The 13,421-nt window shown below is 44.6% G+C and overlaps 1 protein-coding gene across 4 annotated transcripts in view; it reads right to left on the bottom strand.

The window, feature by feature from the left end:
- Window positions 1-13,421, bottom strand: part of TPK1 (thiamin pyrophosphokinase 1) — a 227,149-nt gene that overhangs the window by 11,922 nt on the left and 201,806 nt on the right. The window contains exon 8 of one of the 4 annotated variants that reach the window (XR_013390279.1): window positions 9,192-9,334. The exons of the other annotated variants lie outside the window; for them this stretch is intronic. The gene's annotated coding sequence lies outside the window, so the exon portion shown is untranslated. The remainder of the gene's footprint in view (window positions 1-9,191; window positions 9,335-13,421) is intronic. 4 annotated transcript variants of the gene reach the window in all.

A 13,421-nucleotide genomic window follows, 5' to 3' on the forward strand; every position in this document is an offset into this window, starting at 1 on the left:
GGAGCTTTTCTAGCTCCCACTTTGTGGGCCAATTTTGACTGGTGTGCGAGGCAGCCCACCTGCCAATATCCCAGCAACAGAGGTTGCTGATCCTTTCAGGCTTTGGGGACCCTTCCCCGCATTCCCTCTGCCTCTCCACCACTTTAGTGGTACAAGAGAAAACGGCAGTGAGGGTCATAAATCCACTTCTCCTTTGCACCCCCAAAGTTGTAATGCAGAAGGAGAGGAGGATTGCAAAAGACTTAGGCCTTCTCCTTTCCCCTTTATGCCACCACCATAGCCATGTGGGATTAAGAGTGGCTCCAGCAGGAGCAGCAGCGAAGGGAAGAGGACAGAAAGTGGAGGTCAGCCTGGGATCAGGGCAGCCGCAGCAGCAGATTACCAGGCTGGCCAGCCGCCACTTCTGTTTGCTACCCTCCTCCTCGTTTCGCTCCTTCTGATGGACCAACTCTCCGCTCTAAATCACAGAATCATAGAATTGAGGCAGGGTGATCATGGCGGCAGAGGTCTGCGGTGAACGTTTATAAAGCGCAACAACTTTGGTGGGCGCTCTTCCTAAAAAAAGCTGAGCAGCTTTGGGTGGGTGCTCCCCCTAAAAGAAGCTCAACAACTTTTCTAAATAAAAAGCCCTGTCAATGTCCTTTTTAAATTGTGGTGCCCAGAATTGGACACAGTATTCCAAGTGTGGTCTGAGGAAGGTAGAATAAAGGTAAAGGTAAAGGGCCCCTGACCATTAAGTCCAGTCATGGACGACTCTGGGGTTGCGGCACTCATCTCGCTCTATAGGCCGAGGGAGCCGGCGTTTGTCCGCAGACAGCTTCTGGGTCATGTGGCCAGCATGACTAAGCCGCTTCTGGCTAACCAGAGCAATGCATGGAAACACCGTTTACCTTCCCGCCAGAGCGGTACCTATTTATCTACTTGCACTTTGATGTGCTTTCGAACTGCTAGGTTGGCAGGAGCTGGGACCAAGGAACGGGAACTCACCCCGTTGCAGGGATTCAAACCGCCGACCTTCTGATCAGCAAGTCCTAGGCTCTGTGGTTTAACCCACAGCGCCACCCGCGTCCCGAGTAAGGTAGAATAGAGTGGTACTATTACTTCCCTTGATCTGGACATTAGACGTCTGTTGATTCAGCCTAAAAGAGTATTCACTTTTTTTGCTGCTGCATCACACTGTTGACTCATGTGAAGCTTGTGGTCCACCAAGACCCCTAGATCCTTTTCACATGTACTGCTAGTAAGCCAGGTGTGTCTCATCCTATATTTGTGCATCTGGTTCTTCCTGCCTAAGTGCAGAAGCTGACATTGGTCCCTATCAAACTTCATTTTGTTAGCTTGCTGTTAAGGTCATTTTGAATTCTGATTCTTCCTTCTACACTACAGCATTAGCTACCACTCCCAGTTTGGTGACATCTGCAAATCTGATGAGCATCCCCTCAGTTCCTTCATCCAGGTTGTTTATAAAGCTGTTGAACAACAACAGGCCCAGGACAGAACCCTGTGGCACCCCAATTGTCACTTTTTTTCAGGATGACGGGGAACCATAATAAGTATTCTTTGGGTTTGATCAGTCAACCAGCTACAAATCCACCTAACAGTTATCTCGTTAAACTCACATTTTACCATCTTCCTCATGAGAATATCATGGGGGACTTTGTCAAAAGCCTTACTGAAATCAAGATACACTATGTCCACAGCATTCCCCTGATCCACCAAGTTTGTAATTCCATCAAAAAAGGAAATCAGATTGGTCTGTCATGACTTATTTTGAGAAACCCATGCTGGCTCTTAGTAATCACAGCATCCTTTTCTAAATGCTCACTTCAGCCTTGTTCTTTTAATTATCCCAGTGACCTGAAATGTTTTATACTGTGATGCCAATAAAGGTATTTGATTTGATTTGAAATGCTCACAGACCGACTGTTGAATCATCTGTTCTAGGACCTTCCCTGGTACTAATGTCAAGCTCACTGGTTGGCAGTTACCTAGGTCTTCCTTTTTCTCATTTTTTGAAGATGGGGACAACATTTGCCTGCCTCCAGTTTGTAGGGACCTCATCTGTTCTCCAAGATTTCTCAAAGATCATAGACAAAGCTTCTGTAATTACATCTGCAAGCTCCTTTAGTACCCTTGGATGCAGCTCATCAGGCCCTGGAGATATGAATTCAATTAAAGTAGCTACGTGTTCCCTTACTACCTTTTCCCTCCTTACATCATGTATTGTGTTATCACCAGGTTGGGCATCACTTTCCTTTTGATGAAGACAGAGGCAGAGTAGGTGTTAAGTAGTTCCGTCTTCTCTCTATCACCCAATAGCATTTCCCCGTCTTCTCCATGCAGAGCACCTACCACTAGCTTGTTCTTCCTCTTACTTTGGACATAGCCAAAGAGACTTTTTTATTATTTCTAATGGCTGGGTGGTAGCAAGAACAGCAGATCCTCAAGCTGGACAGGGAAGCCAAAGGTGGCCAGTGGCAGTACCAGCCAGCCTGGGGTTCTGAATCTGGAGGCAGGGGGCCCAAGGCTGGCAGGCAGAGGACCCAGCAGAGCTGGAGTGCTGCAGCAGCCTATTCTAGCAAACCTCCATGGCTCACCTGGGTGCTCATCCATCACCTCTCGTGGTGAGGTTGGCTTCCAGTTTAACCATAAACCTGGTGTAAAAATTCAGCTTCGACCTAAACTTCCGAAACTGTTAAGTAAAACCGGGGGTGGGAATTGGCAAGCCAGAAATCAGGCAATAGAAGTGCAAAAAACAATGACAGGCTGAATCAAATGCATTCCAGTCTTTCAGTGTCTTTTAACCTCAAGTGCCTGAAATTAGTTGGATTTCTGTCAACTCTGACTAATTTCAGACACGTGGGGTGAAAAGGCAGTGACATGTGCAATTGAAAAGCAATGAAATAAACTCCCCAGGCATAATCTTTCTTGGCCCCTAGTGAGTGCCTGTCAAGTGGGCCTGATTTGCAGACCAGGCTCTTCATCATCTCTCCTGAAAACTCCCTCCCCCCCCATTCCTTCTCTTCAGGCACCTGCTAAATGCCCAAGAATACACACACCCGAGCACTGATAACAGGCAAACTGTTGGCAACAACACAAAACTGGGCATGTTGATGATTCCATTATTATCACTGGCAGTTTCAACTGGACATGACGGGAGCTCTGATCGCACAGGAGAGGGGACTTGATAGGCAATCTGTTTGGAAGCTTTTCTTAACCCCTCCCCCCCACTGCTTTCCTGATTAAAAACTGCCCCACCCAGCTGCTACATGCCCAAATGTCATTACCCCCAATATATGAAAATATGAAGGTAATATCAGAAATTTGTAAGAAAAACTAAGCTATATAAAACTGCCCCTCAAAGGTCAGTACTGTGCCCCTCTGAGGCCTGCCCCTGAGCCAGCTGCCTAGTTGGCCCTGCATGAACCACAGTAGCAGCTGAAGAGCAGGGCATTGCTCACCTAGATTTTGCTGGTATGCACTACCAGATTAAAGTGCAGCTAGCTCATTCTTTTCCTCAATTTTGCTCAAAGATGGTCTTGGGGGGAAATGCATCAAAACATAGTATTTTCTGACAGGATTTATATGGATTGTGTGACTAACATTGCGTGCAACTGCTTCCCAAAGCAGCAGTAGGAGGGCACAGGATGCAGAGCACAGAACCAATCTTTATCTTTTCACCCAGCACCAAGAGCCAGGCTGTGTCCAGTTTCCCAAAATGTCCTGTGTTAGGAAATTCTACCAGTATATCTAAGAACTCTAGATGCTCTTCTGTTTTTCCCCGTTTGACCTGCCAGGCCACAGTCTTGGCTGGTGCCCACTGGCACTGGTAGGCCAGAGAGCAGCAAGACCCAATGACAGGCAGAGCCAACTAATTCTCATTTTGTCTCCAAATTCCTCCATCTTCTACACTGACACTATGGACAAGGAAGCAGGAGGCTGGATGAAGGCAGATTGAGCTTGTGGGGCAGTGCCCTATTTGTCCTTATGGACCAATCCCCACAGCATGCCCACCTGTTGCACCTAGCATCATGCATGACATTTATTACTATTTATTGTAGGAGCGCAGGGCAGCAAACAAAACCACAATTTAAAAATGAAAACAAAGCAAAAACATTCTGAAACGTATACAAAATTCTAAAAACCCAGCTGACAAAATGGCCACCGACTCAGAAGGTTTAGGATTAGACAGATTCAGGGAAGATAAGGCTATCATTGGTTTTATACCACCTGTACAGTTGGAGTAGCTGTTAGCATCCGTTTTTCTAGAGAGACAATGGTGAAGCCATATCTCTGGAGTATCACAGTGCCCGCTGTAGCTGCAGAGACTGGTACCTTGCAACTGCTGCCTCCAGTGTTGCTTTTACTGCATTCATTAGTAGCACTGAAGTGACCTTGCTGGGGTGCAAGCCTGAGCTGTGTGTCCTGGGCTGCCCAGAAGACAGCCACCCCAGCCTGCCTCGCTGATGTGGTCCAAAGGAATGCAGAGAAATAGGTTTGGCACCAGCTTGGCTGCTGGAAGGAGGCGTACAAGACACCATTCAACTTTCTTAGGGACTCCACTCCTGATTTGTGTAGGGTTACTCCTTAGCCTTTCCTTCTCCCAAGGCAGATGGTATGGAGGTATTATGCCTCTGAACACCACTTGCTGGGAAGTGCAGATGGTGAGAGCACAGTTGCCCTCAGGTGCTGCTTGTGGGCTTCCCATGGCCATGTGGTTGACTGCAGTGAGCACAGAGTGCTGGACCAGATGAGACTTTAGTTCATGTGCTTAACTGGGCTTTGAAACCCATCAGCACACCTAGAAGTCACAGTGTCATCCTCTTTTGCTGCAGCTGTCTTTCAGAAGGACAGAAGTCATTTTGTTTCTGCATTAAGGCAAAGTGGAATTAATTTGCCCCCAGTTGTGCTATGGCAGTTTGGAAAGAAGGCTATCAAGACTTCGTGCTACTTTCCTGTGCAATTCACACAGGAGGGGGTAGGGGTGGGAGTTGGAAATCCCACCACCACATATACTCAAAATGTGAGCTTGGAAATAAATTCCATAAAGTGATCTCGACATTCTGACAGCTGCAATTTATCATCATAAATTACTGTGCTTTGCTGCAAAGTTTCTGTCATATGAAGACAGTGATCCTCCTAAATTGCCTAGTGCCCTCTTCAATAATTATCTTAGTTTTCAAAGATATAGATATCCTAGATAAAGGACATCTCAATCCATAGACAAATAGAAGAACTTGGATCTCATTGTACATCTGTGGAAATACCCATGCATAGCTCTATTAGTCTTTAGATGAGGGTCATTTGTTCAGCCAAAATGTCACAGTGCATTACTTAAAGGGAGAAATTGGTGAGGGTGCATCAGACAGGATGCGCAGCAGTAAACAAGCCTGTCTTTTATGTATCTTCTTCATTTTAATCAATGTATACTTTATATTTCCTGTATGGAAGCTGCTTTTCTGCATTTTCTACTACCACTGTGCGTTGAAGACCTGTGTAGTGCTCCAACCCATGTGATAAAAGCATTAGAAGCCCACTGTCAGGATGGACTGGAACTGGGAAACTCAGGTTCAAATCCACACTCTATCGTGAAACTCCCTGGATGACTTTGGGGAACTCATTCTCTGCCTAACCCACCTCACAGGGTTGTTGAGAGGATAACATGCTGGGTGAGGTGAGGGGAACTGTTTGAAAGGTAATTAGAAACAGCAATGATAATACAGTCTGGATCTGTGGCTGCTCCCTAAAACCACCCTGAAAACTGCTCCTGAGGATTGCGAGACACTGAGTAATGGGGAGCTGGAAGAGGACATCAGCTAAAATCAACAGCCCCCCCCCCCCAAAGGAGCAGAAGGGATCTGCCGCATCCTAGCTTATTTAAGTTAACTAAAATTAAGGCAATCACAACAACACATTGCAGGGGGATTTCTTGCACATTGTGCTATTACAGCAGAAATCTCTTCATCTAACTGACCAACGAAGGAAAACATACAACTTATTTTGACTTTTAATGGAACACTGATCAATGAAATACAATCATACCTTGGAAGTCAAACAGAATCCGTTCCAGAAGTCCATTCGACTTAGAAAACATTTGAAAACCAAAACACAGCTTTTGATTGGCTGCTTGGAGGAAGGGTTTTTGGAATTCTTTTGTGATAAAGTCGTTATATTGGGCTGGAGGGAGGCTATTCTTGACATTTGTGGAAGGGAAATGTGTGGAAGGGAAAATGTTTGAACTTGAGATGTCTGGTTTAAGATTGGGAAACATCATCTAGCAGAACGAGGAGCAGCTGGATATTATTCTGGACTACAGCTGGATAGCATCCTGGAGCACTTTGAATATTTTGAGTAATCTTTATACAATACAATTAACAGAAAATCAGAAGTCCTCTTTATTTCTTTCTTCTCTTTTTCTTTTCATTTCCCCCCTTCTTTTTCTTCTTTTAACTACTTTGCTTTTGCTTAAGGTTTGTTTTGTTCTTTGATGCCCTCTGAATTAATGAGGTTATGTACATGAAGGTGATGGCTGGCTGGTGAAAGCCCTGTGTGAGATGCAGGGAAGAGAAGATCTCCCAGGCTGGGAGGCTGGGAGAAGTAAGAGAAGCTCCCAAGTGAAAGCTGGGAGGGTCCACCCCCTTCTGTGTGAGACACCTTGGAGAGGGCTTTGTAATCCCATCTCTTTTGCTTTTAGATTAGTTTGTTCTTTTATTGTATGATGAAAAAAATCAATAAAACATTATGCAGAAAGAAAGAAAGAAAGAAAGAAAGGAAGGAAGGAAGGAAGGAAGGAAGGAAGGAAGGAAGGAAGGAAGGAAGAAAGAAAGGAAAGAAAGAAAGAGAAATAAACCACATTGGTCTATCTCAATTGGAGATGCAGCAGCAAGAACAATCTTAGTTATCATAAGAAGAGAACGTGACTCTCAACATAAGCTGCTGTGCGAAGTGAATTTGGCTTTCATCCTAGCCACTATGGCCATTCTTTCAGTGATGGACGATAGCTCAGAGGCAGACCATATTGGAGGAAGGGCTGTAGCTCAGTGGTGGAGCATCTGCTTTGAATGCATAAAGTCCCAAGTTCACTCCCTGACATCTGCAGTTAAAAGGATCAGGCGGCGGGTGATGGAAAGACCTTCTGCCTGAGCCTTTAGAGAGCCACCTGCACCCAAAGCAAACAGTACTTATAGGCTATGCAGACAAAGAGTCTGATCTGGTATGAGGCAATTTCCTATGTCTTGAAACCTCTTCATTCTCACAACCATCATAGTCTCGGCATCAACATATAAAATTATTTTTGCCTGTTGGGTTCTTATACATTTCTCTGTGTTTTGCCATGAGAAACAGACTTACTCAGTCCATGCTATCTGAGTACCAAATGACACATGACTCTTCTATAGCCCTACGGAATGGCATCAGAAATGATGCTGTCTTCTCCCCAAACAATGTATGTTCCATGGTAATGTTTACAGTATTACCTGCATCTATTAAGACTTGGTGCCTGCATGGGACAGAGGAAAAGGTTAACAACTACCAGCTCTTGATTTAAAAGTGGCCTTAAATCAACTCTCCCCACTCCCCCAGTTACTGTACTAATAGTGATATGGTGTGGAGGGAGTAACAGCTGTGTTGTGTCAATGGGATGATGGTAGAGTACAGGGCCAGAATGGGCTGCTGAACTCCTCCTTCTAAAAGGGCTCTCTGGAAAAATGTGCAAGTTTATGACAACATGTAGCTTTATTTTATGCATCTACAAAACAGTGATAATTCATCATGGCATTAATATAATCTTTTCATCATTCTTTCTTATGTCTGTATTGCGCATAGCAGTCCTGGTACACCTGAGCCACGATTAAACAAATAGGAGCCTTCCAAAAATTTATAGAAGCCTTTAGTTAATATATTTTATCACTCCTGTGCCTGCCAGTAGCACATTGCATCCCCCAGCAGTGAAACCTCTGCAGGGCTAGAAAAGCAGGGAAAATTATAAGCAATACAATTTCTGAAATCACAAAAATGATTCCACTTAAGACTTCCCACTCCTATATGAATCATGGATTTAGAACCTGCCAGTTCAGTGCTAGCCTTCTGATAGATTTAAGAGTCAGCAGTTCATACCTATGTGCAGAGGAGGAATTGGAAATTCATACCCAAAGGCTGGGCCAGAAAATTTATTTCTCTCCCACTATTCTCTCCATTGTATTGCCACACAATCCCATCCCACATCAGGGCTCTCATCCCTATTGTTACCTCTCTCACACATTTTGGTATCCTCTCATGAATGTTGTGAGAATATCTTCAGGCAGAGCTCTTTGCCTGGCCTGTTCCCAGAGATGGAGGGGGAAGGAAACTCAAACCTTTGGAATGCAAAGCATGTGCTCTACCATTCAGCCAGGCTCTTTCCCCAATAAAACAGCACCATGTGCATGTAGAGTAGACAATTCTTTGAGCTTACCATAGTAGTAAAAATTGTAATAATCCATGTTATGTTCCATTAGTCTTGTCATGTTTTATGCTACAGCCCATCATTCTTGCAGATATGATGTGATGCTATGTGTCAGAATACCAACAATTATTTGGTATGGATGAAATGCTGCTCTGCTCCATTTGTGGAGAACGTGGGGTTGCTTGACATACATCAATGGTTAGCCCTCATGAATGCAGCTCTGAGTTGTACAAAAATGTAATTAATACATTCTTAGCCCTACATACAAAAGCAGAGGACTTTCTTTATTAAGAACAAGCCAACAGCAACCAGCACAGACAGGGTATAAAGGTGGTGGCTTGCTCTGTTTGCACTAAGCATTTAGTATTTGGAAGTGCACTACCAGCTGTATCTATTCTCCCCTAACTTGCTTCAAAAAGTGATCTAAGCTAGTGACCATCAAAATAATTACATTCTTGTGAAGAAATACTTCTTTCTTGTCTGACCTGAACCTTTCAGCCAATCATCTTCATTGGGTGAGCCCCAAGTTTCAGTATTATGGGAGATAATTTATAACCGCATAAACATCTATCGTGTCTCCCTGCCTGCCCCTCTCGGAAACATAAAACCTCGAATGCTTTCTTATTTCCCCCCAATTTAAGAGAGCTACCGCACTTTCCCCATTCATGTGACTTGATATCTTGTCAGGTGTTGGATTTGGCAATCATACTTTCACAATTAAGGTGGTACAGTCCAGACACAGGTTTACCATCTGCTTGTGAGATCCAGCTTTCTCAGGAAACATCATAATAGCTGCTCTGTTGGAGTGCTGGGTACTTTGTCAGTATGGGAGTTCTGGCAAAAACCCAACCTTGCCTTCACTGGAGGCTGCCTTGGAGAAAACTTGGGTTTCTAAGAGGTGAAAGGAAAAAAGTGTATACTCAAGTTTCTGCTCATCACCGTGACTTTTGGCCAACATAGACATCCTCAATTCACGGTACTTGCAGAGATGATATGCCCATCAGTGCCCATTAAACTAAATGTCAAGTTTTGGAATAAGTAAGTGTCAAGCTGAATAGGCAGTCATTAGCACATGAATAACACTGTCCCAATTTCCTTTTTAAGTAGCAAAGAACTAAGAAAGTTTTCTTGCTATGGAAATATGTATCGGGACTGCAACAATGAGTGCACTGGAGACTAGCTAAGCAAGCGGAAGGACATTCTGGCCTAGGCACAGTCCCAAGGAACTTTAGGAAATTCTATGCCCCCACTCCCAGGAACAATGTGGAAAGAGGAAAAGTAGCCTGTTAACAGTCATCAGGCAGAGAAGAACCAGCTGTGCGAACCCCACACCCAGGGGCAAAACTAGGCTTTATTGCACCAGAGTCAAAGACCCAGTCTGGCGCACCCCCCCACACACATTTGTGTACCTTTTATACACAGGATGGGAGGATCAATGGTGCCCCTCTGGAGGCTTCACCCGGGGCAAAAACTCTGGCTAGCCCCCCCCCACCATAGAATCATAGAGTTGGAAGAGACCACAAGGGCCACCGAGTCCAACCCCCTGCCAAGCAGGAAACACCATCAGAGCACTCCTGACATATGGTTGTCAAGCCTCTGCTCCAGCTCTGCCCCACCCCAGTTAGTAAACGACAGTTGCACCATAACTACAGAAGTCATTTTGACCTCTGCCATCAGCACAAGGGTACAGAGTACTTCCATGTATATTTTAGTGTGCCGTCCTGAACAAATTTACCTCAGAACACTGGGATTTACTTTCAAGTAAATGTGCACAGGGTTGCTAACATGTTGTAAGCTGCCTTGAAGAACATTTGGTCAACTATTGAGATATAAGTCTTTAGAATATATTGTCCAATTGTATGTATTTATATCCCACTTTTGTAACATGCATGGTTCCTCACACTCCACCATTTTAACCTTACAAAACCCTGTGGAGCAGTTTAAGCTGAGAGAGAGCAACAGGCCCAATGTTGCCCAGTGAGCTTCATGGCTGAGGATACGAACCTGGGTCATGCCCGTCCTAGTCTACTTACTGCACCATGCTAAATCCACTTTTGCCTCTAGTAGGTATCAAGATATAAGAAATGTCTGGAGTGACCTATGGCAATAGGTAAGCAGTTGATCATGCTGCTTAAATGAAAACAAAAACAGAAAACCCTACCCATTTTCTATTAAGTCTGGAGAAGAGGAGGTTAAGGGGTGCCATGTTCAAATATATAAAAGGATGTCATATAGAGGAGGGAGAAAGGTTGTTTTCTGCTGCTCCAGAGAAGCGGACACGGAGCAATGGATCCAAACTACAAGAAAGAAGATTCCACCTAAACATGAGGAAGAACTTCCTGACAGTAAGAGCTGTTTGACAGTGGAATTTGCTGCCAAGGAGTGTGGTGGAGTCTCCTTCTTTGGAGGTCTTTAAGCAGAGGCTTGACAACCATATGTCAGGAGTGCTCTGATGGTGTTTCCTGCTTGGCAGGGGGTTGGACTCCATGGCCCTTGTGGTCTCTTCCAACTCTAGGATTCTGTGATTCTAAGTGTCAACTGCACCTTTGTGCTTAGTGCACACATGACTACAAGCATCACTCATCCATCATCCATCAAGTGCTAACTAGCAGTGTAATCATGAGGCACAGAACTTCCATATCACTTCATAGCAACATTTTCAATGAAGATAACCAAGTCAACACGTTTTGGATTAATCAAGCAGCATACTGTGTGAAATAAGCCCTAGCTGCAAACTGCTCCTTGGCTCCAGAACCTGCTGTGTTCATAAGTTCTGACACAAATCTCAGGAAATGATACTGCACTGTCAATTGAACTGCTTTGCCATTCTTTGGTTTGTTAAATCTGGGGTGCTCAAAGAGGGGTCATGAATCATACAGAGTCATGAGGCTAGAACATAGTCTGAGAAATGCTGTCTTAGATGTAGCTTCATTAGCCAGAACAACAGCTGAAATAGTTTGGGTTGTGTGCTCAAATCCATACTAACACAACGATTGTGCTTGCTGAACTTGGGCCATGCTGCTCTGGGGTTCACCTGGGCAATGCGCAACATGGGAGAATCTACAGGGCAGTTCATGCAGTCATGTTTAGCGCCTGCTTGTGTGAGTGGCGCATTGTGTAGCTTCCTCCACAGATAGAATGTTCATATAAACTCAAGCACAATGCTCTTCTATCATTTCAGATGTCCTGTTGTCAGGCATTAATACTGTTTAGACTGTGAGAAAAGAATGCTACTGAAAAAAGGAAAGAAAGGCAGGAAAAAGAATATCAGCTCACAGCTATAGCAGTGGCAAAACTTTGTTTCCGTCTGAAAATCTCAGTTGGTAGTTGATGTACAATGAGAGGTTTTGGTCCTTAGCCAGTTCCCAGCATCAGACATTGTAATTAATTGTCAGCTGGCAAACTCACTGAAAAGCCAACGGCTAAGAAGCAAGACTACGACTCTCGTTCCTAGGCTTCATCTCCAATTCACAATTGTGAAATTTTGGCACAGAAATGAAGGTGCTACAAGGCAAAAACTGTGTGGAACCTTTCATTAGTGCTAGCATTCACTTTCTTGTTGTTTTTAATGTCAAAGAAACCCAAAAGTTGAATTTAAAAAACAACCTAATGTTCACTGAGGTTGTAACTCTCTCATAATCTCTGCTAAGGGACAGAGGGAACTCACATACAGTGGTACCTCGGGTTAAGTACTGAATTCGTTCCGGAGGTCCGTTCTTAACCTGAAACTGTTCTTAACCTGAAGCACCACTTTAGCTAATGGGGCGTCCTGCTGCTGCTGTGCTGCCGGAGCACGATTTCTATTCTCATCCTGAAGCAAAGTTCTTAACCTGAAGCACTATTTCTGGGTTAGCGGAGTCTATAACCTGAAGCATCTGTAACCTGAAGCATCTGTAACCTGAAGTGTATGTAACCTGAGGTACCACTGTATCTGGTTAACTACCATTAACCATACCACACACCACATGGAGTTATCTAATTGTTGTCTGCTCTAGAATGCTCTAAAATGTATGTTTCTTATGGCGTTTCCGCGCACTCTGGTTTCCGTCATGGTGTTCTGTTGCGCCAGAAGCAGTTTAGTCATGCTGGCCACATGACCCAGAAAGCTGTCTGTGGATGAACAGCTCCCTGGGCCTGAAAGTGAGATGAGCGACCCATAGTCGCCATTGACTGGACTCAACTGTCCAGGGGTCCTTAACCTTTACTTACTGTATTCTTTTGATTTGACTTCTGTTTTTGATATTTTTTGAATGTTGTAAACTGCTTAGATAATTTCTTTGAAATATCAAGTGATCTATAAATTATCTAAATAATAATGAGCAAACCAACAAACCAATTTGTGATCCAACAAATTGAAACATTGACACCCATTTGTCTTGAGAGACAATGGAGGGGTGACTTCAAAGCACTGAAGTGACCTCACCAGGCCACAAGCCAGAATCGTGTATATGGAGGTCCTAGACTGCCCAGATGTCAAGACCACCACCCCTCGGCCTTGGAATGCAGAGCAAGACTTTTGGCAGCAGCTTGGCTGCAGGAGTTGGCAAAAGGAGGCGTACAAGGTGCCACCCAACCATCTGAGGGACTCCACTTTGGATTAGCACAGGGTTTACAGTGAAGGTTTAGGATCAGAGTATTTCTTCTCCAAGATGGGCTACCTTCCCAGGTTGACAAGCCCCATTTGCCCCTCACTTCCCTCTACTGTATGGGGTGTTCGGGGAGGGGGTAGTACCTCTAGATGCTGTCAGCATTCAACAGCAGCCACACCCTAAGAACAGCTTTGAGTGGCTGGCTAAACCAGGTGAGGGTAGCTGATGGGTCTCAAATCCTCAGTGAGTGAGGGACTTCCCTGCATGCGAAGACAGGCTCCAGTAGTAGACAGCATGACTGTCCAAGCATTTGATACAAGTTACACCTAGGGGGCTATAATCTGCTTGGAGGGTCACATGCCACTGTGGGTCTGCCATACAGAAGTTGC

This window comes from Podarcis muralis, chromosome 12 (genome assembly GCF_964188315.1).
Source record: "Podarcis muralis chromosome 12, rPodMur119.hap1.1, whole genome shotgun sequence".
NCBI classification, from domain to species: domain Eukaryota; kingdom Metazoa; phylum Chordata; class Lepidosauria; order Squamata; family Lacertidae; genus Podarcis; species Podarcis muralis.